Below are 24,710 nucleotides of genomic sequence, written 5' to 3'. Positions count from 1 at the left end.
GGAAATATCTGCACCGCCATCTGTATGAACATATAAATATCTACACCGCCATCTGTATTAAGATGGAGATATCTACACCGCTACCTGTATAAACATGGAAATATCTACACCGCTATGTGTATAAACATGGAAATATCTACACCGCTACCTGTATCAACATGGAAGTATCAGCACCGCTATCGGTATGAACATGGCAATATCTACACGGCTATCTGTATGAACATGGAAATATCTACACCGCTATCTGTATGAACATGGAAATGACTTCACCGCCATCTGTATGAACATGGATATATCTACACAGCCATCTGAATGAACTTGGAAATATCTACACCGCTATCTGTATGAACATGGAAATCCCTACACAGCCATCTGGATGAACATGGAAATATCTACACCGCTATCTGTATGAACATGGAAATACATACACCGCTATCTGTATGAACATGGAAATATCTACACCGCTATCTGTATGAACATGGAAATATCTACACCGCTATCTGTATGAACATGGAAATATCTACACCGCTATCTGTATGAACTTGGAAATATCTTCACCGCCATCTGTATGAACATGGATATATCTACACAGCCATCTGGATGAACGAGGAAATATCTACACCGCTATCTGTGTAAACATGCATACAATTTCACCGCTATCTGAATAAACATGGAAATATCTACACCGCTATCTTTATGAACATGGAACTATCTACACCGCTAACTGTTTGAACAGGGAAATATATACACCGCTATCTGCATGAAAATGGAAATATCTACACCGCTATCTGTATTAAAATGGAAATACATACACCGCTATCTGTATGAACATGGAAATATCTACACCGCTATGTGTATAAACATGGAAATATCTACACCGCTATCTGTATAAACATGGAAATATCTACACCGCTACATGTATAAACATGGAAATATCAGCCCCGCTATCTGTATGAACATGGAAATATCTACACCGCCATTTGTATGAACATGGAAATATCTTCACCGCCATACGTATGAACATGGAAATATCTGCACCGCCATCTGTATGAACATATAAATATCTACACCGCCATCTGTATTAACATGGAGATATCTACACCGCTATCTGTATAAACATGGAAATATCTACACCGCTATCTGTATGAACATGGAAATATCTACACCGCTATCTGCATGAAAATGGAAATATCTACACAACTATCTGCATATAAATGGAAATATCTACACAGCTATCTCTTTGCACATGGAAATAACTACACCGCTATCTCTAGAAACATGGAAATATCTACACCGCCATCTGTATGAACATGGAAATATCTACAACGCCATCTGTATTAAGAAGGAGATATCTACACCGCTATCTGTATAAGCATGGAAATATCTACACCGCTATCTGTATGAACATGGAAATATCTACACCGCTATATGTATAAACACGGAAATATGTACACCGCTACCTGTATAACAGGAAGTATCAGCACCGCTATCGGTATGAACATGGCAATATCTACACCGCTATCTGTATGAACATGGAAATATCTACACCGCTATCTGGGTAAACATGCATACATCTTCACCGCTATCTGTATAAACATGGAAATATCCACAACTCTATCTGTATGAACATGGAAATATCTACACCGCTATCTGTTTGAACATGGAAATATCTACACCGCGATCTGCAGGAAAATGGAAATATCTACACAGCTATCTGCATGTACATGGAAATATCTACACAGCTATCACTTTGCACAAGGAAATAACTAAACCGCTATCTCTATAAACATGGAAATATCTACACCACCATCTGTATGAACATGGAAATATCTGCACCGCCATCTGTATGAACATATAAATATCTACACCGCCGTCTGTATTAAGAAGGAGATATCTACACCGCTATCTGTATAAACATGGAAATATCTACACCGCTATCTGTATGAACATGGAAATATCTACACCGCTACCTGTATAAACACAGAAATATGTACACCGCTACCTGTATAAACATGGAAGTATCAGCACCGCTGTCGGTATGAACATGGCAATATCTACACGGCTATCTGTATGAACATGGAAATATCTACAACGCCATCTGTATGAACATGGAAATATCTTCACCGCCATCTGTATGAACATGGATATATGTACACAGCCATCTGGATGATCATGGAAATATCTACACCGCTATCTGTATGAACATGGAAATATCTACACCGCTATCTTTATGAACATGGAAATATCTACACCGTTAACTGTTTGAACAGGGAAATATATACACCGCTATCTGCATGAAAATGGAAATATCTACACCACTATCTGTATGAACAAGGAAATACATACACCACTATCTGTATGAACATGGAAATATCTACACCGCTATTTGTATGAACATGGAAATATCTGCACCGCTATCTGTATGAACATGGAAATATCTACACCACTATCTGTATGAACATGGATATATCTACACCGCTATCTGTATGAACAGGGAAGTATATACACCGCTATCTGCTTGAAAATGGAAATATCTACACAGCTATCTGCATATACATGGGAATATCTACACAGCTATTTCTTTACACATGGAAATAACTACACCGCTATCTGTATGAACATGGAAATATCTACACCGCCATCTGTATGAACATGGAAATATCTGCAACGCCATCTGAATGAACATATAAATATCTACACCGCCATCTGTATTAAGATGGAGATATCTACACCGCTATCTGTATAAACATGGAAATATCTACACCACTATGTGTATAAACATGGTAATATCTACACCACTATCTGTATGAATATGGAAATACATACACCACTATCTGTATGAACATGGAAATATCTACACAGCCATCTGCATGAACATGGAAATATCTGCACCGCTATCTGTATGGACATGGAAATATCTACACCACTATCTGTATGAACATGGATATATCTACTCCGCTATCTGTATGAATATGGAAATATCTTCACCGCCATCTGTATGAACATGGATATATCTACACAGCCTATTGGATGAACATGGAAATATCTACACCGCTATCTGTAGGAACATGGAAATAGCTACACTGCTATCTGTATGAACATGGAAATATCTACACCGCCATCTGTATAAACATGGAAATATCTACACCGGTATCTGTATGAACATGGAAATATCTTCACCGCCATCTGTATGAACATGGATATATCTACACAGCCCTCTGGATGAACATGGAAATATCTATGCCGCTATCTGTATGAACATGGAAATATCTACACAGCCATCTGGATGAATATGAAAATATCTACACCGCTATCTGTGTAAACATGCATACACCTTCACCACTATCTGTATAAACATGGAAATATCTACACCGCTACCTGTATAAACATGGAAATATGTACACCGCTATCTCTATGAACATGGAAATATCCACACCGCTATCTGTATGAACATGGAAATATCTACACCGCTATCTGTATGAACATGGAAATATCTACACCACTATCTGTATGAACATGGAAATATCTACACCACTATCTGTTTGAACAGGGAAGTATATACACCGCTATCTGCTTGTAAATGGAAATATCTACACAGCTATCTGCATATACATGGGAATATCTACACATCTATCTCTTTACACATGGAAATAACTACACCGCTATCCATATGAACATGGAAAAATCTACACCGCCATCTGTATGAACACGGAAATATCTGCACCGCCATCTGAATGAACATATAAATATCTACACCGCCATCTGTATTAAGATGGAGATATCTACACCGCTATCTGTATAAACATGGAAATATCTACACCGCTATGTGTATAAACATGGTAATATCTACACCGCTATCTGTATGAACATGGAAATATCTACACCGCTACCTGTATAAACATGGAAATATCAGCACTGCTATCAGTATGAACATGGAAGTATCTACACCGCCATCTGTATGAACATGGAAATATCTTCACCGCCATCTGTATGAACATGGAAATAACTGCACCGCCATCTGTGTGAACATATAAATATCTACACCGCCATCTGTATTAAGATGGAGATATCTACACCGCTATCTGTATAAACATGGAAATATCTACACCGCTATGTGTATAAACATGGAAATATCTACATCACTATCTGCATAAACATGGAAATATCTACACTGCTACCTGTATAAACATGGAAATATCAGCACCGCTATCTGTATGAACATGGAAATATCTACACCGCCATCTGTATGAACACGGAAAAACCTTCACCTTCATCTGTATGAACATGGATATATCTACACAGCCATCTGTATGAACATGGAAATATCTTCACCGCCGTCTGTATGAACATGGATATGTCTACACAGCCGTCTGGATGAACATGGAAATATCTACACCGCTATCTGTATGAACATGGAAATATCTACACCGCTATCTGTGTAAACATGCATACATCTTCACCGCAATCTGTATAAACATGGAAATATCCACACCGCTATCTGTATGAACATGGAAATATCTGCACCGCTATCTGTTTGAACATGGAAATATCTACACCGCTATCTGCATGTAAATGGAAAAATGTACACAGCTATCTGCATATACATGGAAATATCTACACAGCTATCTCTTTGCACATGGAAATAACTACACCGCTATCTCTATAAACATGGAAATATCTACACCACCATCTGTATGAACATGGAAATATCTGCACCGCCATCTGTATGAACATATAAATATCTACACCGCCATCTGTATTACGAAGGAGATACCTACACCGCTATCTGTATGAACATGGAAATATCTACACCGTTACCTGTATAAACACGGAAATATGTATACCGCTACCTGTATAAAAATGGAAGTATCAGCACCGATATCGGTATGAACATGGCAATATATACACGGCTATCTGTATGAACATGGAAATATCTACACGGCTATCTGTATGAACATGGAAATATCTACAACGCCATCTGTATGAACATGGAAATATCCTCACCGCCATCTGTATGAACATGGATATATCTACACAGCCATCTGGATGAACATGGAAATAACTACACCGCTATCTGTATGAACATGGAAATATTTACACCGCTATCTGTATGAACATGGAAATATCTACACAGCCATCAGGATGAATATGGAAATATCTAAACTGCTATCTGTATGAAAATGGAAATACATACACCGCTATCTGTATGAACATGGAAATATCTACAACGCTATCTGTAGGAACATGGAAATATCTACACCGCTATCTGTATGAACATGGAAATATCTTCACCGCCATCTGTATGAACATGGATATATCTACACAGCCATGTGGATGAAGATGGAAATATCTACACCGATATCTGTGAAAACATGCATACATCTTCACCGCTATCTGTATAAACATGGAAATATCTACACCGCTATCTTTATGAACATGGAAATATCTACACCGCTAACTGTTTGAACAGGGAAATATATACACCGCTATCTGCATGAAAACGGAAATATCTACACAGCTATCTGCTTATACATGGAAATATCTACACAGCTACCTCCTTACACATGGAAATAACTACACCGCTATCTGTATAAAGATGGAAATATCTACACTGCCATCTGTATGAACACGGAAATATCTGCAGCGCCATCTGTATGAACATTTAAATATCTACACTGCCATCTGTATTAAGATGGAGATATCTACACCACTATCTGCATAAACATGGAAATATCCACACCGCTATCTGTATAGACATGGAAATATCTACACCGCTATGTGTATTAACATGGAAATATCTACACTGCTATCTGTATAAACATGGAAATATCTACACCGCTACCTGTATAAACATGGAAATATCAGCACCGCTATCAGTATGAACATGGAAGTTTCTACACCGCCATCTGTATGAACATGGAAATATCTTCACCGCCATCCATATGAACATGGAAATATCTCCACCGCCATCTGTATGAACATATAAATATCTACACCGCCATCTGTATTAAGATGGAGATATCTAAACCGCTATCTGTATGAACATGGAAATATCTTCACCGCCATCTGTATGAACATGGATATATCTACACAGCCATCTGGATGAACATGGAAATATCTACACCGCTATCTGTGTAAACATGCATACAACTTTACCGCTATCTGTATAACCATGGAAATATCTACACCGCTATCTTTACGAACATAGAAATATCTACACCGCTAACTGTTTGAACAGGGAAATATATACACCGCTATCTGCATGAAAATGGAAATATCCACACCGCTATCTGTATGAACATGGAAATACATACACCGCTATCTGTATGAACATGGAAATATCTACACCGCTATGTGTATAAACATGGAAATATCTACACCGCTATCTGTATAAACATGGAAATATCTACACCGCTACATGTATAAACATGGAAATATCAGCCCCGCTATCTGTATGAACATGGAAATATCTTCACCGCCATCTGTATGAACATGGATATGTCTACACAGCCATCTGAATGAACATTTAAATATCTACACCGCCATCTGTATTAAGATGGAGATATCTACACAACTATCTGCATAAACATGGAAATATCTACACCGCTATGTGTATAAACATGGAAATATCTACACCGCTGTCTGTAGAAACATGGAAATATCTACACCGCTACCTGTATAAACATGGAAATATCAGCACCGCTATCAGTATGATCATGGAAGTTTCTACACCGCTATCTGTATGAACATGGAAATATCTACACCGCTATGTGTATAAACATGGAAATATCTACACCGCTATCTGTATAAACATGGAAATATCTACACCGCTACATGTATAAACATGGAAATATCAGCCCCGCTATCTGTATGAACATGGAAATATCTTCACCGCCATCTGTATGAACATGGATATGTCTACACAGCCATCTGAATGAACATTTAAATATCTACACCGCCATCTGTATTAAGATGGAGATATCTACACCGCTATCTGTATAAACATGGAAATATCTACACCGCTATCTGTATAAACATGGAAATATCTACACCGCTATCTGTATAAACATGGAAATATGTACACCGATACCTGTATAAACATGGAAATATCAGCACCGCTATCTGTATGAACATTTAAATATCTACACCGCCATCTGTATGAACATGGAAATATCGTCACCGCCATCTGTATGAACATGGATATATCTACACAGCCATCTGTATGAACATGGAAATATCTTCACCGCCATATGTATGAACATGGATATGTCTACACAGCCGTCTGGATGAACATGGAAATATCTACACCTCTATCTGTATGAACATGGAAATATCTACACCGCTATCTGTGTAAACATGCATACATCTTCACCGCTATCTGTATAAACATGGAAATATCTACGCCGCTATCTGTATGAACATAGAAATAGCTACACCGCTATCTGTATGAACATGGAAATATCTACACCACTATCTGTATGAACATGGAAATATCTACACCGCTATCTGTATGAACACGGAAATATCTTCACCGCCATCTCTATGAACAAGGATATATCTACACAGCCATCTGGATGAACATGGAAATATCTACACCGCTATCTGTATGAACATGGAAATAGCTACACTGCTATCTGTATGAACATGGAAATATCTACACCGCTATCTGTATGAACATGTAAATACCTCCACCGCTATCTGTATGAACATGGAAATATCTTCACCCCATCTGTATGAACATCGATATATCTACACAGCCATCTGGATGAACATGGAAATATCAACACAGCTATCTGTATGAACATGGAAATATCTACACAGCCATCTGGATGAACATGAAAATATCTAAACCGCTATCAGTGTAAACATGCATACATCTTCACGGCTATCTGTATAAACATGGAAATATCTACACCGCTACCAGTATAAACATGGAAATATCTACACCGCTATCTCTATGAACATGGAAATATCCACACCGCTATCTGTATGAACATGGAAATAGCTACACCGCTATCTGTATGAACATGGAAATATCTACACCACTATCTGTATGAACATGGAAATATCTACACCGCTATCTGTTTGAACAGGGAAGTATATACACCGCTATCTGCTTGAAAATGGAAAGATCTACACAGCTATGTGCATATACATGGGAATATCTACACAGCTATCTCTTTACACATGGAAATAACTACACCGTTATCTGTATGAACATGGAAATATCTACACCGCCATCTGTATGAACATGGAAATATCTTCACCGCCATCCATATGAACATGGAAATATCTCCACCGCCATCTGTATGAACATATAAATATCTACACCGCCATCTGTATTAAGATGGAGATATCTAAACCGCTATCTGTATGAACATGGAAATATCTTCACCGCCATCTGTATGAACATGGATATATCTACACAGCCATCTGGATGAACATGGAAATATCTACACCGCTATCTGTGTAAACATGCATACAACTTTACCGCTATCTGTATAAACATGGAAATATCTACACCGCTATCTTTACGAACATAGAAATATCTACACCGCTAACTGTTTGAACAGGGAAATATATACACCGCTATCTGCATGAAAATGGAAATATCCACACCGCTATCTGTATGAACATGGAAATACATACACCGCTATCTGTATGAACATGGAAATATCTACACCGCTATGTGTATAAACATGGAAATATCTACACCGCTATCTGTATAAACATGGAAATATCTACACCGCTACATGTATAAACATGGAAATATCAGCCCCGCTATCTGTATGAACATGGAAATATCTTCACCGCCATCTGTATGAACATGGATATGTCTACACAGCCATCTGAATGAACATTTAAATATCTACACCGCCATCTGTATTAAGATGGAGATATCTACACAACTATCTGCATAAACATGGAAATATCTACACCGCTATCTGTATAAACATGGAAATATCTACACCGCTATGTGTATAAACATGGAAATATCTACACCGCTGTCTGTAGAAACATGGAAATATCTACACCGCTACCTGTATAAACATGGAAATATCAGCACCGCTATCAGTATGATCATGGAAGTTTCTACACCGCCATCTGTATGAACATGGAAATATCTTCACCGCCATCCGTATGAACATGGAAATATCTGCACCGCCATCTGTATGAACATATGAATATCTACACCGCCATCTGTATTAAGATGGAGATATCTACACCGCTATCTGTATAAACATGGAAATATCTACACCGCTATCTGTATAAACATGGAAATATCTACACCGCTATCTGTATAAACATGGAAATATGTACACCGATACCTGTATAAACATGGAAATATCAGCACCTCTATCTGTATGAACATTTAAATATCTACACCGCCATCTGTATGAACATGGAAATATCGTCACCGCCTTCTGTATGAACATGGATATATCTACACAGCCATCTGTATGAACATGGAAATATTTTCACCGCCATATGTATGAACATGGATATGTCTACACAGCCGTCTGGATGAACATGGAAATATCTACACCTCTATCTGTATGAACATGGAAATATCTACACCGCTATCTGTGTAAACATGCATACATCTTCACCGCTATCTGTATAAACATGGAAATATCTACGCCGCTATCTGTATGAACATAGAAATAGCTACACCGCTATCTGTATGAACATGGAAATATCTACACCACTATCTGTATGAACATGGAAATATCTACACCGCTATCTGTATGAACACGGAAATATCTTCACCTCCATCTCTATGAACAAGGATATATCTACACAGCCATCTGGATGAACATGGAAATATCTACACCGCTATCTGTATGAACATGGAAATAGCTACACTGCTATCTGTATGAACATGGAAATATCTACACCGCTATCTGTATGAACATGTAAATACCTCCACCGCTATCTGTATGAACATGGAAATATCTTCACCCCATCTGTATGAACATCGATATATCTACACAGCCATCTGGATGAACATGGAAATATCAACACAGCTATCTGTATGAACATGGAAATATCTACACAGCCATCTGGATGAACATGAAAATATCTAAACCGCTATCAGTGTAAACATGCATACATCTTCACGGCTATCTGTATAAACATGGAAATATCTACACCGCTACCAGTATAAACATGGAAATATCTACACCGCTATCTCTATGAACATGGAAATATCCACACCGCTATCTGTATGAACATGGAAATAGCTACACCGCTATCTGTATGAACATGGAAATATCTACACCACTATCTGTATGAACATGGAAATATCTACACCGCTATCTGTTTGAACAGGGAAGTATATACACCGCTATCTGCTTGAAAATGGAAAGATCTACACAGCTATGTGCATATACATGGGAATATCTACACAGCTATCTCTTTACACATGGAAATAACTACACCGTTATCTGTATGAACATGGAAATATCTACACCGCCATCTGTATGAACATGGAAATATCTGCACCGCCATCTGAATGAACATATAAATATCTACACCGCCATCTGTATTAAGATGGAGATATCTACACCGCTATCTGTATAAACTTGGAAATATCAACACCGCTATCTGTATGAACATGGAAATATCTACACCGCTATCTGTATGAACATGGAAATATCTTCACCGCCATCTGTATGAACATGGATATATCTACACAGCCATCTGGATGAACATGGAAATATCTGCACCGCTATCTGTATGAACATGGAAATATCTACACCTCTATCTGTATGAACATGGATATATCTACACTGCCATCTGGATGAACATGGAAATATCTACACCGCTATGTGTATAAACATGGAAATATCTTCACCGCCATTTGTATGAACATGGATATATCTACACCGCCATCTGTATTAAGATGGAGATATCTACACCGCTATCTGTATGAACATGGAAATATCTTCACCGCCATCTGTATGAACATGGATATGTCTACACAGCCATCTGAATGAACATTTAAATATCTACACAGCCATCTGTATTAAGATGGAGATATCTACACAACTATCTGCATAAACATGGAAATATCTACACCGCTATCTGTATAAACATGGAAATATCTACACCGCTATGTGTATAAACATGGAAATATCTACACCGCTATCTGTATAAACATGGAAATATCTACACCGCTACCTGTATAAACATGGAAATATCAGCACCACTATCAGTATGAACATGGAAGTATCTACGCCGCCATCTGTATGAACATGGAAATATCTTCACCGCAATCCATATGAACATGGAAATATCTGCACCGCCATCTGTATGAACATATGAATATCTACACAGCCATCTGTATTAAGATGGAGATATCTACACCGCTATCTGTATAAACATGGAAATATCTACACTGCTATCTGTATAAACATGGAAATATATACACCGCTACCTGTATAAACATGGAAATATGTACACCGATACCTGTATAAACATGGAAATATCAGCACCGCTATCGGTATGACCATGGAAATATCTACACCGCCATCTGTATGAACATGGAAATATCATCAACGCCATCTGTATGAATATGGATATATCTACACAGCCATCTGTATGAACATGGAAATATCTTCACCGCCATCTGTATGAACATGGATATGTCTAAACAGCCGTCTGGATGAACATGGAAATATCTACACCGCTATCAGTACGAACATGGAAATATCTACACCGCTATCTGTGTAAACACGCATACATCTCCACCGCTATCTGTATAAACATGGAAATATCTACACCGCTATCTGTATGAACATAGAAATAGTTACACCGCTATCTGTATGAACATGGAAATATCTACACCACTATCTGTATGAACATGGAAATGTCTACACCGCTATCTGTATGAACATGGAAATATCTTCACCGCCATCTGTATGAACATGGATATATCTACACAGCCATCTGGATGAACATGGAAATATCTACACCGCTATCTGTATGAACATGGAAATAGCTACACTGCTATCTGTATGAACATGGAAATATCTACACCGGTATCTGTATGAACATGGAAATATCTACACCACTATCTGTATGAACATGGAAATATCTTCACCGCCATCTGTATGAACATGGATATATCTACACAGCCATCTGGATGAACATGGAAATATCTACACAGCTATCTCTATGAACATGGAAATATCTACACAGCCATCTGGATGAACATGAAAATATCTAAACCGCTATCTGTGTAAACATGCATACATCTTCACCGCTATCTGTAGAAACATGGAAATATCTACACCGCTACCTGTATAAACATGGAAATATCTACACCGCTATCTCTATGAACATGGAAATATCCACACCGCTATCTGTATGAACATGGAAATAGCTACACCGCTATCTGTATGAACATGGAAATATCTACACCACTATCTGTATGAACATGGAAATATCTACACCGCTATCTGTTTGAACAGGGAAGTATATACACCGCTATCTGCTTGAAAATGGAAATATCTACACAGCTATGTGCATATACATGGGAATATCTACAAAGCTATCTCTTTACACATGGAAATAAATACACCGCTATCTGTATGAACATGGAAATATCTACACAGCCATCTGTATGAACATGGAAATATCTGCACCGCCATCTGAATGAACATATAAATATCTACACCGCCATCTGTATTAAGATGGAGATATCTACACCGCTATCTGTATAAGCTTGGAAACATCTACACCGCTATCTGTATGAAGATGGAAATATCTACACCGCTACCTGTATAAACATGGAAATATCAGCACCGCTATCAGTATGAACATGGAAGTGACTACACCGCCATCTGTATGAACATGGAAATAACTTCACCGCCATCTGTATGAACATGGAAATATCTGCACCGCCATCTGTATGAACATATAAATATCTACACCGCCATCTGTATTAAGATGGAGATATCTACACCGCTATCTGTATGAACATGGAAATACCTACACCGCTACGTGTATAAACATGGAAATATCTACACTGCTACCTGTATAAACATGGAAATATCAGCACCGCTATCTGTATGAACATGGAAATATCTACACCGCCATCTGTATGAACATGGAAATATCTTCACAATCATCTGTATGAACATGGATATATCTACACAGCCATGTGTATGAACATGGAAATATCTTCACCGCCATCTGTATGAACATGGATATGTCTACACAGCCGTCTGGATGAACATGGAAATATCTACACCGCTATCTGTATGAACATGGAACTATCTACACCGCTATCTGGGTAAACATGCATACACCTTCACCGCTATCTGTATAAACATGGAAATATCCACACCGCTATCTGTATGAACATGGAAATATCTACACCGCTATCTGAACATGGAAATATCTACACCGCTATCTGCATGAAAATGGAAATATCTACACAGCTATCTGCATATACATGGAAATAAATACACAGCTATCTCTTTGCACATGGAAATAACTTCACCGCTATCTCTATAAACATGGAAATATCTACACCACTATCTGTATGAACATGGATATATCTACACCGCTATCTGTATGAATATGGAAATATCTTCACCGCCATCTGTATGAACATGGATATATCTACACAGCCTTCTGGATGAACATGGAAATATCTACACCGCTATCTGTAGGAACATGGAAATAGCCACACTGCTATCTGTATGAACATGGAAATATCTACACCGCCATCTGTATAAACATGGAAATATCTACACCGGTATCTGTATGAACATGGAAATATCTTCACCGCCATCTGTATGAACATGGATATATCTACACAGCCATCTGGATGAACATGAAAATATCTACACCGCTATCTGTGTAAACATGCATACACCTTCAACGCTATCTGTATAAACATGGAAATATCTACACCGCTACCTGTATAAACATGGAAATATCTACACCGCTATCTCTATGAACATGGAAATATCCACACCACTATCTGTTTGAACAGGGAAGTATATACACCGCTATCTGCTTGAAAATGGAAATATCTACACAGCTATCTGCATATACATGGGAATATCTGCACAGCTATCTCTTTACACATGGATATAACTACACCGCTATCTGTATGAACATGGAAATAGATACACCGCCATCTGTATGAACATGGAAATATCTGCACCGCCATCTGAATGAACTTATAAATTTCTACACCGCCATCTGTATTAAGATGGAGATATCTACACCGCTATCTGTATAAACTTGGAAATATCTACACCGCTATGTGTATAAACATGGAAATATCTACACCGCTACCTGTATAAACATGGAAATATCAGCACCGCTATCAGTATGAACATGGAAGTAACTACACCGCCATCTGTATGAACATGGAAATAATTTCACCGCCATCTGTATGAACATGGAAATATCTGCACCGCCATCTGTATGAACATATAAATATGTACACCGCCATCTGTATTAAGATGGAGATATCTACACCGCTATCTGTATGAACATGGAAATATCTACACCGCTATGTGTATAAACATGGAAATATCTACACTGCTACCTGTATAAATATGGAAATATCAGCACCGCTATCTGTATGAACTTGGAAATATCTACACCGCCATCTGTATGAACATGGAAAAATCTTCACCGTCATCTGTATGAACATGGATATATCTACACAGCCATGTGTATGAACATGGAAATATCTTCACCGCCATCTGTATGAACATGGATATGTCTACACAGCCGTCTGGATGAACATGGAAATATCTACACCGCTATCTGTATGAACATGGAACTATCTACACCGCTATCTGGGTAAACATGCATACATCTTCACCGCTATCTGTATAAACATGGAAAGATCCACACCGCTATCTGTATGAACATGGAAATATCTTCACCGCTATCTGCATATATATGGAAATATCTACACAGCTATCTCTTTGCACATGGAAATAACTACACAGCTATCTCTATAAACATGGAAATATCTACACCACCATCTGTATGAACATGGAAATATCTGCATCGCCATCTGTATGAACATATAAATATCTACACCGCCGTCTGTATTAAGAGGGAGATATCTACACCGCTATCTGTATAAACATGGAAATATCTACACCGCTATCTGTATGAACATGGAAATATCTACACCACTACCTGTATAAACACAGAAATATGTACACCGCTACCAGTATAAACATGGAAGTATCAGCACCGCTGTCGGTATGAACATGGCAATATCTACAGGGCTATCTGTATGAACATGGAAATATCTACAACGCCATCTGTATGAACATGGAAATATCTTCACCGCCATCTGTATGAACATGGATATATGTACACAGCCATCTGGATGAACATGGAAATATCTACACCGCTATCTGTATGAACATGGAAATATCTACACCGCTATCTGTATGAACATGGATATATGTACACAGCCATCAGGATGAACATGGAAATATCTACAACGCTATCTGTATGAACATGGAAATACATACACTGCTATCTGTATGAACATGGAAATATCTACACCGCTATCTGTATGAACATGGAAATATCTACACCGCTATATGTATGAACATGGAAATATCTTCACCGCCATCTGTATGAACATGGATATATCTACACAGCCATGTGGATGAACCTGGAAATATCTACACCGCTATCTGTGTAAACATGCATACATCTTCACCGCTATCTGTATAAACATGGAAATATCTACACCGCTATCTTTATGAACAAGTAAATATCTACACCGCTAACTGTTTGAACAGGGAAATATATACACCGGTATCTGCATGAAAATGGAAATATCTACACCACTATCAGTATGAACATGGAAATACATACACCACTATCTGTATGAACATGGAAATAACTACACCGCTCTCTGTATGAACATGGAAATATCTGCACCGCTATCTGTATGAACATGGAAATATCTACACCACTATCTGTATGAACATGGATATATCTACACCGCTATCTGTATGAACAGGGAAGTATATACACCACTATCTGCTTGAAAATGGAAATATCTACACAGCTATCTGCATATACATGGGAATATCTACACAGCTATCTCTTTACACATGGAAATAACAACACCGCTATCTGTATGAACATGGAAATATCTACACCGCCATCTGTATGAACATGGAAATATCTGCACCGCCATCTGAATGAACATATAAATATCTACACCGCCATCTGTATTAAGATGGAGATATCTACACCGCTATCTGTATAAACATGGAAATATCTACACCGCTATGTGTATAAACATGGTAATATCTACACCAATATCTGTATGAACATGGAAATATATACACCACTATCTGTATGAACATGGAAATATCTACACCGCTATCTGCTTAAACAAGGAAATAACTGCACCGCTATCTGTATGAACATGGAATTATCTACACCACTATCTGTATGAACATGGATATATCTAAACCGCCATCCGTATGAACATATAAATATCTACACCGCCATCTGTATTAAGATGGAGATATCTACACCGCTATCTGTATGAACATGGAAATATCTTCACCGCCTTCTGTATGAACATGGATATATCTACACAGCCTTCTGGATGAACATGGAAATATCTACACCGCTATCTGTATGAACATGGAAATATCTTCACCGCCATCTGTATAAACATGGGAATATCTACACCGGTATCTGTATGAACATGGAAATATCTTCACCGCCATCTGTATGAACATGGATATATCTACACAGCCATCTGGATGAACATGGAAATACCTACGCCGCTATCTGTATGAACATGGAAATATCTACACAGCCATCTGGATGAACATGAAAATATCTACACCGCTATCTGTGTAAACATGCATACACCTTTACCGCTATCTGTATAAACATATAAATATCTACACCGCTACCTGTATAAACATGGAAATATCTACACCGCTATCTCTATGAACATGGAAATATCCACACCGCTATCTGTATGAACATGGAAATAGCTGCACCGCTATCTGTATGAACATGGAAATATCTACACCACTATCTGTATGAACATGGAAATATCTACACCACTATCTGTTTGAACAGGGAAGTATATACAGCGCTATCTGCTTGAAAATGGAAATATCTACACAGCTATCTGCATATACATGGGAATATCTACACAGCTATCTCTTTACACATGGAAATAACTACACCGGTATCTCTATAAACATGGAAATATCTACACCGCCATCTGTATGAACATGGAAATATCTGCACTGCCATCTGAATGAACATATAAATATCTACACCGCCATCTGTATTAAGATGGAGATATCTACACCGCTATCTGTATAAACATGGAAATATCTACACCGCTATGTGTATAAACATGGTAATATCTACACCGCTATCTGTATGAACATGGAAATATCTACACCGCTACCTGTATAAACATGGAAATATCAGCACTGCTATCAGTATGAACATGGAAGTATCTACACCGCAATCTGTATGAACATGGAAATATCTTCACCGCCATCTGTATGAACATGGAAATATCTGCACCGCCATCTGAGTGAACATATAAATATCTACACCGCCATCTGTATTAAGATGGAGATATCTACACCGCTATCTGTATAAACATGGAAATATCTACACCGCTATCTGTATGAACATGGAAATACCTACACCGTTACCTCTATAAACACGGAAATATGTACACCGCTACCTGTATAAACATGGAAGTATCAGCACCGATATCGGTATGAACACGGAAATATCTACACGGCTATCTGTATGAACATGGAAATATCTACAACGCCATCTGTATGAACATGGAAATATCTTCACCGCCATCTGTATGAACATGGATATATCTACACAGCCATCTGGATGAACATGGAAATAACTACACCGCTATCTGAATGAACATGGAAATATTTACACCGCTATCTGTATGAACATGGAAATATGTACACAGCCATCAGGATGAACATGGAAATATCTACACCGCTATCTGTATGAACATGGAAATACATACACCGCTATCTGTATGAACATGGAAATATCTACACCACTATCTGTATGAACATGGATATATCTACACCGCTATCTGTATGAACATGGAAATATCTTCACCGCCATCTGTATGAACATGGATATATCTACACAGACATGTGGATTAACATGGAAATATCTACACCGATATCTGTGAAAACATGCATACATCTTCACCGCTATCTGTATAAACATGGAAATATCTACACCGCTATCTTTATGAACATGGAAATATCTACACCGCTAACTGTTTGAACAGGGAAATATATACACCGCTGTCTGTATGAAAATAGAAATATCTACACGACTATCTGTATGAACATGGAAATACATACACCCCTATCTGTATGAACATGGAAATATCTACACCGCTATCTGTATGAACATGGAAATATCTACACCGCTATCTGTATGAACATGGAAATATCTTCACTGCCATCTGTATGAATATGGATATATCTACACAGCCATCTGGATGAACATGGAAATATCTGCACCGCTATCTGTATGAACATGGAAATATCTACAACTCTATCTGTATGAACATGGATATATCTACACAGCCATCTGGATGAACATGGAAATATCTACACCGCTATCTGTGTAAACATGCATACATCTTCACTGCTATTTGTATAAACATGGAAATATCTACACCGCTATCTTTCTGAACATGGAAACATCTACACCGCTAACTGTTTGAACAGGGAAATATATACACCGCTATCTGCATGAAAACGGAAATATCTACACAGCTATCTGCTTATACATGGAAATATCTACACAGCTATCTCTTTACACGTGGAAATAACTACACCGATATCTGTATGAACATGGAAATATCTACACCGCCATCTGTATGAACATGGAAATATCTGCAGCGCCATCTGTATGAACATTTAAATATCTACACTGCCATCTGTATTAAGATGGAGATATCTACACCACTATCTGCATAAACATGGAAATATCCACACCGCTATCTGTATAGACATGGAAATATCTACACCACTATGTGTATAAACATGGAAATATCTACACTGCTATCTGTATAAACATGGAAATATCTACACTGCTACCTGTATAAACATGGAAATATCAGCACCGCTATCAGTATGAACATGGAAGTTTCTACAACGCCATCTGTATGAACATGGAAATATCTTCACCGCCATCCGTATGAACATATAAATATCTACACCGCCATCTGTATTAAGATGTAGATATCTACACCGCTATCTGTATGAACATGGAAATATCTTCACCGCCATCTGTATGAACATGGATATATCTACACAGCCATCTGGATGAACCTGGAAATATCTACACCGCTATCTGTGTAAACATGCATACAACTTCACCGCTATCTGTATAAACATGGAAATATCTACACCGCTATCTTTATGAACAAGGAAATATCTTCACCGCTAACTGTTTGAACAGGGAAATATATACACCGCTATCTGCATGAAAATGGAAATATCTACACCGCTATCTGTATGAACATGGAAATACATACACCGCTATCTGTATGAACGTGGAAATATCTACACCGCTATGTGTATAAACATGGAAATATCTACACCACTATCTGTATAAACATGGAAATATCTACACCGCTACATGTATAATCATGGATATATCAGCCCCGCTATCTGTATGAACATGGAAATATCTACACCGCCATCTGTATGAACGTGGAAATATCTTCACCGCCATCTGTAGGAACATGGATATATCTACACAGCCATCTGTATGAACATATGAATATCTACACCGCCATCTGTATTTAGATGGAAATATCTACACCCCTATCTGTATAAACATGGAAATATCTACACCGCTATCTGTATAAACATGGAAATATGTACACCGATACCTGTATAGACATGGAAATATCAGCACCGCTATCTGTATGAACATGGAAATATCTACACCGCCATCTGTATGAACATGGAAATATCGTCACCGCCATCTGTATGAACATGGATATATCTACACAGCCATCTGTATGAACATGGAAATATCTTCACCGCCATCTGTATGAACATGGATATGTCAACACAGCCGTCTGGATGAACATGGAAATATCTACACCGCTATCTGTATGAACATGGAAATATCTACACCGCTATCTGTGTAAACATGCATACATCTTCACCGCAATCTGTATAAACATGGAAATATCTACACCGCTATCTGTATGAACATAGAAATAGCTACACCGCTATCTGTATGAACATGGAAATATCTACACCACTATCTGTATGAACATGGAAATATCTTCACCGCTATCTGTATGAACATGGAAATATCTTCACCGCCATCTGTATGAATATGGATATATCTAAACAGCCATCTGGATGAACATGGAAATATCTACACCGCTATCTGTATGAACATGGAAATAGCTACAATGCTATCTGTATGAACATGGAAATATCTACACCGCTATCTGTATAAACATGGAAATATGTACACCGATACCTGTATAGACATGGAAATATCAGCACCGCTATCTGTATGAACATGGAAATATCTACACCGCCATCTGTAAGAACATGGAAATATCGTCACCGCAATCTGTATGAACATGGATATATCTACACAGGCATCTGTATGAACATGGAAATATCTTCACCGCCATCTGTATGAACATGGATATGTCAACACAGCTGTCTGGATGAACATGGAAATATCTACACCGCTATCTGTGTAAACATGCATACATCTTCACCGCTATCTGTATAAACATGGAAATATCTACACCGCTATCTGTATGAACATGGAAATAGCTACACCGCTATCTGTATGAACATGGAAATATCTACCCCACTATCTGTATGAACATGGAAATATCTACACCGCTATCTGTATGAATATGGAAATATCTTCACCACCATCTGTATGAACATGGATATATCTACACAGCCTTCTGGATGAACGTGGAAATATCTACACCGCTATCTGTAGGAACATGGAAATAGCTACACTGCTATCTGTATGAACATGGAAATATCTACACCGCCATCTGTATAAACATGGGAATATCTACACCGGTATCTGTATGAACATGGAAATATCTTCACCGCCATCTGTATGAACATGGATATATCTACACAGCCATCTGGATGAACAAGGAAATACCTACGCCGCTATCTGTATGAACATGGAAATATCTACACAGCCATCTGGATGAACATGAAAATATCTATACCGCTATCTGTGTAAACATGCATACACCTTCACCGCTATCTGTATAAACATGGAAATATCTACACCGCTACCTGTATAAACATGGAAATATCTACACCGCTATCTCTATGAACATGGAAATATCCACACCGCTATCTGTATGAACATGGAAATAGCTACACCGCTATCTGTATGAACATGGAAATATCTACACCACTATCTGTATGAACATGGAAATATCTACACCACTATCTGTTTGAACAGGGAAGTATATACACCGCTATCTGCTTGAAAATGGAAATATCTACACAGCTATCTGCATATACATGGGAATATCTACACAGCTATCTCTTTACACATGGAAATAACTACACCGGTATCTCTATAAACATGGAAATATCTACACCGCCATCTGTATGAACATGGAAATATCTGCACTGCCATCTGAAAAAACATATAATTATCTACACCGCCATCTGTATTAAGATGGAGATATCTACACCGCTATCTGTATAAACATGGAAATATCTACACCGCTATGTGTATAAACATGGTAATATCTACACCGCTATCTGTATGAACATGGAAATATTTACACCGCTACCTGTATAAACATGGAAATATCAGCACTGCTATCAGTATGAACATGGAAGTATCTACACCGCCATCTGTATGAACATGGAAATATCTTCACCGCCATCTGTATGAACATGGAAATATCTGCACCGCCATCTGAGTGAACATATAAATATCTACACCGCCATCTGTATTAAGATGGAGATATCTACACCGCTATATGTATAAACATGGAAATATCTACACCACTATGTGTATAAACATGGAAATATCTACACCGCTATCTGCATAAACATGGAAATATCTACACTGCTACCTGAATAAACATGGAAATATCAGCACCGCTATCTGTATGAACATGGAAATATCTACACCGCAATCTGTATGAACATGGAAAAACCTTCACCGTCATCTGTATGAACATGGATATATCTACACAGCCATCTGTATGAACATGGACATATCTTCACCGCCATCTGTATGAATATGGATAAGTCTACACAGCCGTCTGGATGAACATGGAAATATCTACACCGCTATCTGTATGAACATGGAAATATCTACACCGCTATCTGTGTAAACATGCATACATCTTCACCGCTATCTGTATAAACATGGAAATATCCACACCGCTATCTGTATGAACATGGGAATATCTGCACCGTTATCTGTTTGAACATGGAAATATCTACACCGCTATCTGCATGTAAATGGAAATATCTACACAGCTATCTGCATATACATGGAAATATCTACACAGCTATCTCTTTGCACATGGAAATAACTACACCGCTATCTCTATAAACATGGAAATATCTACACCACCATCTGTATGAACATGGAAATATCTGCACCGCCATCTGTATGAACATATAAATATCTACACCGCCATCTGTATTATGAAGGAGATATCTACACCGCTATCTGTATAAACATGGAAATATCTACACCACTATCTGTATGAACTTGGAAATATCTACACCATTACCTGTATAAACATGGAAATATGTACACCGCTACCTGTATAAACATGGAAGTATCAGCACCGATATCGGTATGAACACGGCAATATCTACACGGCTATCTGTATGAACATGGAAATATCTACAACGCCATCTGTATGAACATGGAAATATCTTCACCGCCATCTGTATGAACATGGATATATCTACACAGCCATCTGGATGAACATGGAAATAACTACACCGCTATCTGTATGAACATGGAAATATTTACACCGCTATCTGTATGAACATGGAAATAGGTACACAGCCATCAGGATGAACATGGAAATATCTACACCGCTATCTGTATGAACATGGAAATACATACACCGCTATCTGTATGAACATGGAAATATCTACACCGCTATCTGTATGAACATGGATATATCTACACTGCTATCTGTATGAACATGGAAATATCTTCACCGCCATCTGTATGAACATGGATATATCTACACAGCCATGTGGATGAACATGGAAATATCTACACCGATATCTGTGAAAACATGCATACATCTTCACCGCTATCTGTATAAACATGTAAATATCTACACCGCTATCTTTATGAACATGGAAATATCTACACTGCTAACTGTTTGAACAGGGAAATATATACACCGCTATCTGCATGAAAATAGAAATATCTACACCACTATCTGTATGAACATGGAAATACATACACCCCTATCTGTATGAACATGGAAATATCTACACCGCTATCTGTATGAACATGGAAATATCTACACCGCTATCTGTATGAACATGGAAATATCTTCACTGCCATCTGTATGAACATGGATATATCTACACAGCCATCTGGATGAACATGGAAATATCTGCACCGCTATCTGTATGAACATGGAAATATCTACAACTCTATCTGTATGAACATGGATATATCTACACAGCCATCTGGATGAACATGGAAATATCTACACCGCTATCTGTGTAAACATGCATACATCTTCACCGCTATCTGTATAAACATGGAAATATCTACACCGCTATCTTTATGAACATGGAAATATCTACACCGCTAACTGTTTGAACAGGGAAATATATACACCGCTATCTGCATGAAAACGGAAATATCTACACAGCTATCTGCTTATACATGGAAATATCTACACAGCTATCTCTTTACACATGGAAATAACTACACCGCTATCTGTATGAACATGGAAATATCTACACCGCCATCTGTATGAACATGGAAATATCTGCAGCGCCATCTGTATGAACATATAAATATCTACACTGCCATCTGTATTAAGATGGAGATATCTACACCACTATCTGCATAAACATGGAAATATCCACACCGGTATCTGTATAGACATGGAAATATCTACACCAATATGTGTATAAACATGGAAATATCTACACTGCTATCTGTATAAACATGGAAATATCTACACCGCTACCTGTATAAACATGGAAATATCAGCACCGCTATCAGTATGAACATGGAAGTTTCTACACCGCCATCTGTATGAACATGGAAATATCTTCACCGCCATCCGTATGAACATATAAATATCTACACCGCCATCTGTATTAAGATGGAGATATCTTCACCGCTATCTGTATGAACATGGAAATATCTTCACCGCCATCTGTATGAACATGGATATATCTACACAGCCATCTGGATGAACGTGGAAATATCTACACCGCTATCTGTGTAAACATGCATACAACTTCACCGCTATCTGTATAAACATGGAAATATCTACACCGCTATCTTTATGAACAAGGAAATATCTACACCGCTAACTGTTTGAACAGGGAAATATATACACCGCTATCTGCATGAAAATGGAAATATCTACACCGCTATCAGTATGAACATGGAAATACATACAC

Source organism: Gorilla gorilla, chromosome 12 (assembly GCF_029281585.2).
Source record: "Gorilla gorilla gorilla isolate KB3781 chromosome 12, NHGRI_mGorGor1-v2.1_pri, whole genome shotgun sequence".
In the NCBI taxonomy this organism is placed as follows: domain Eukaryota; kingdom Metazoa; phylum Chordata; class Mammalia; order Primates; family Hominidae; genus Gorilla; species Gorilla gorilla.
The sequence above is the reverse complement of the archived record's forward strand: the minus strand, read 5'-3'. Positions refer to the sequence as shown.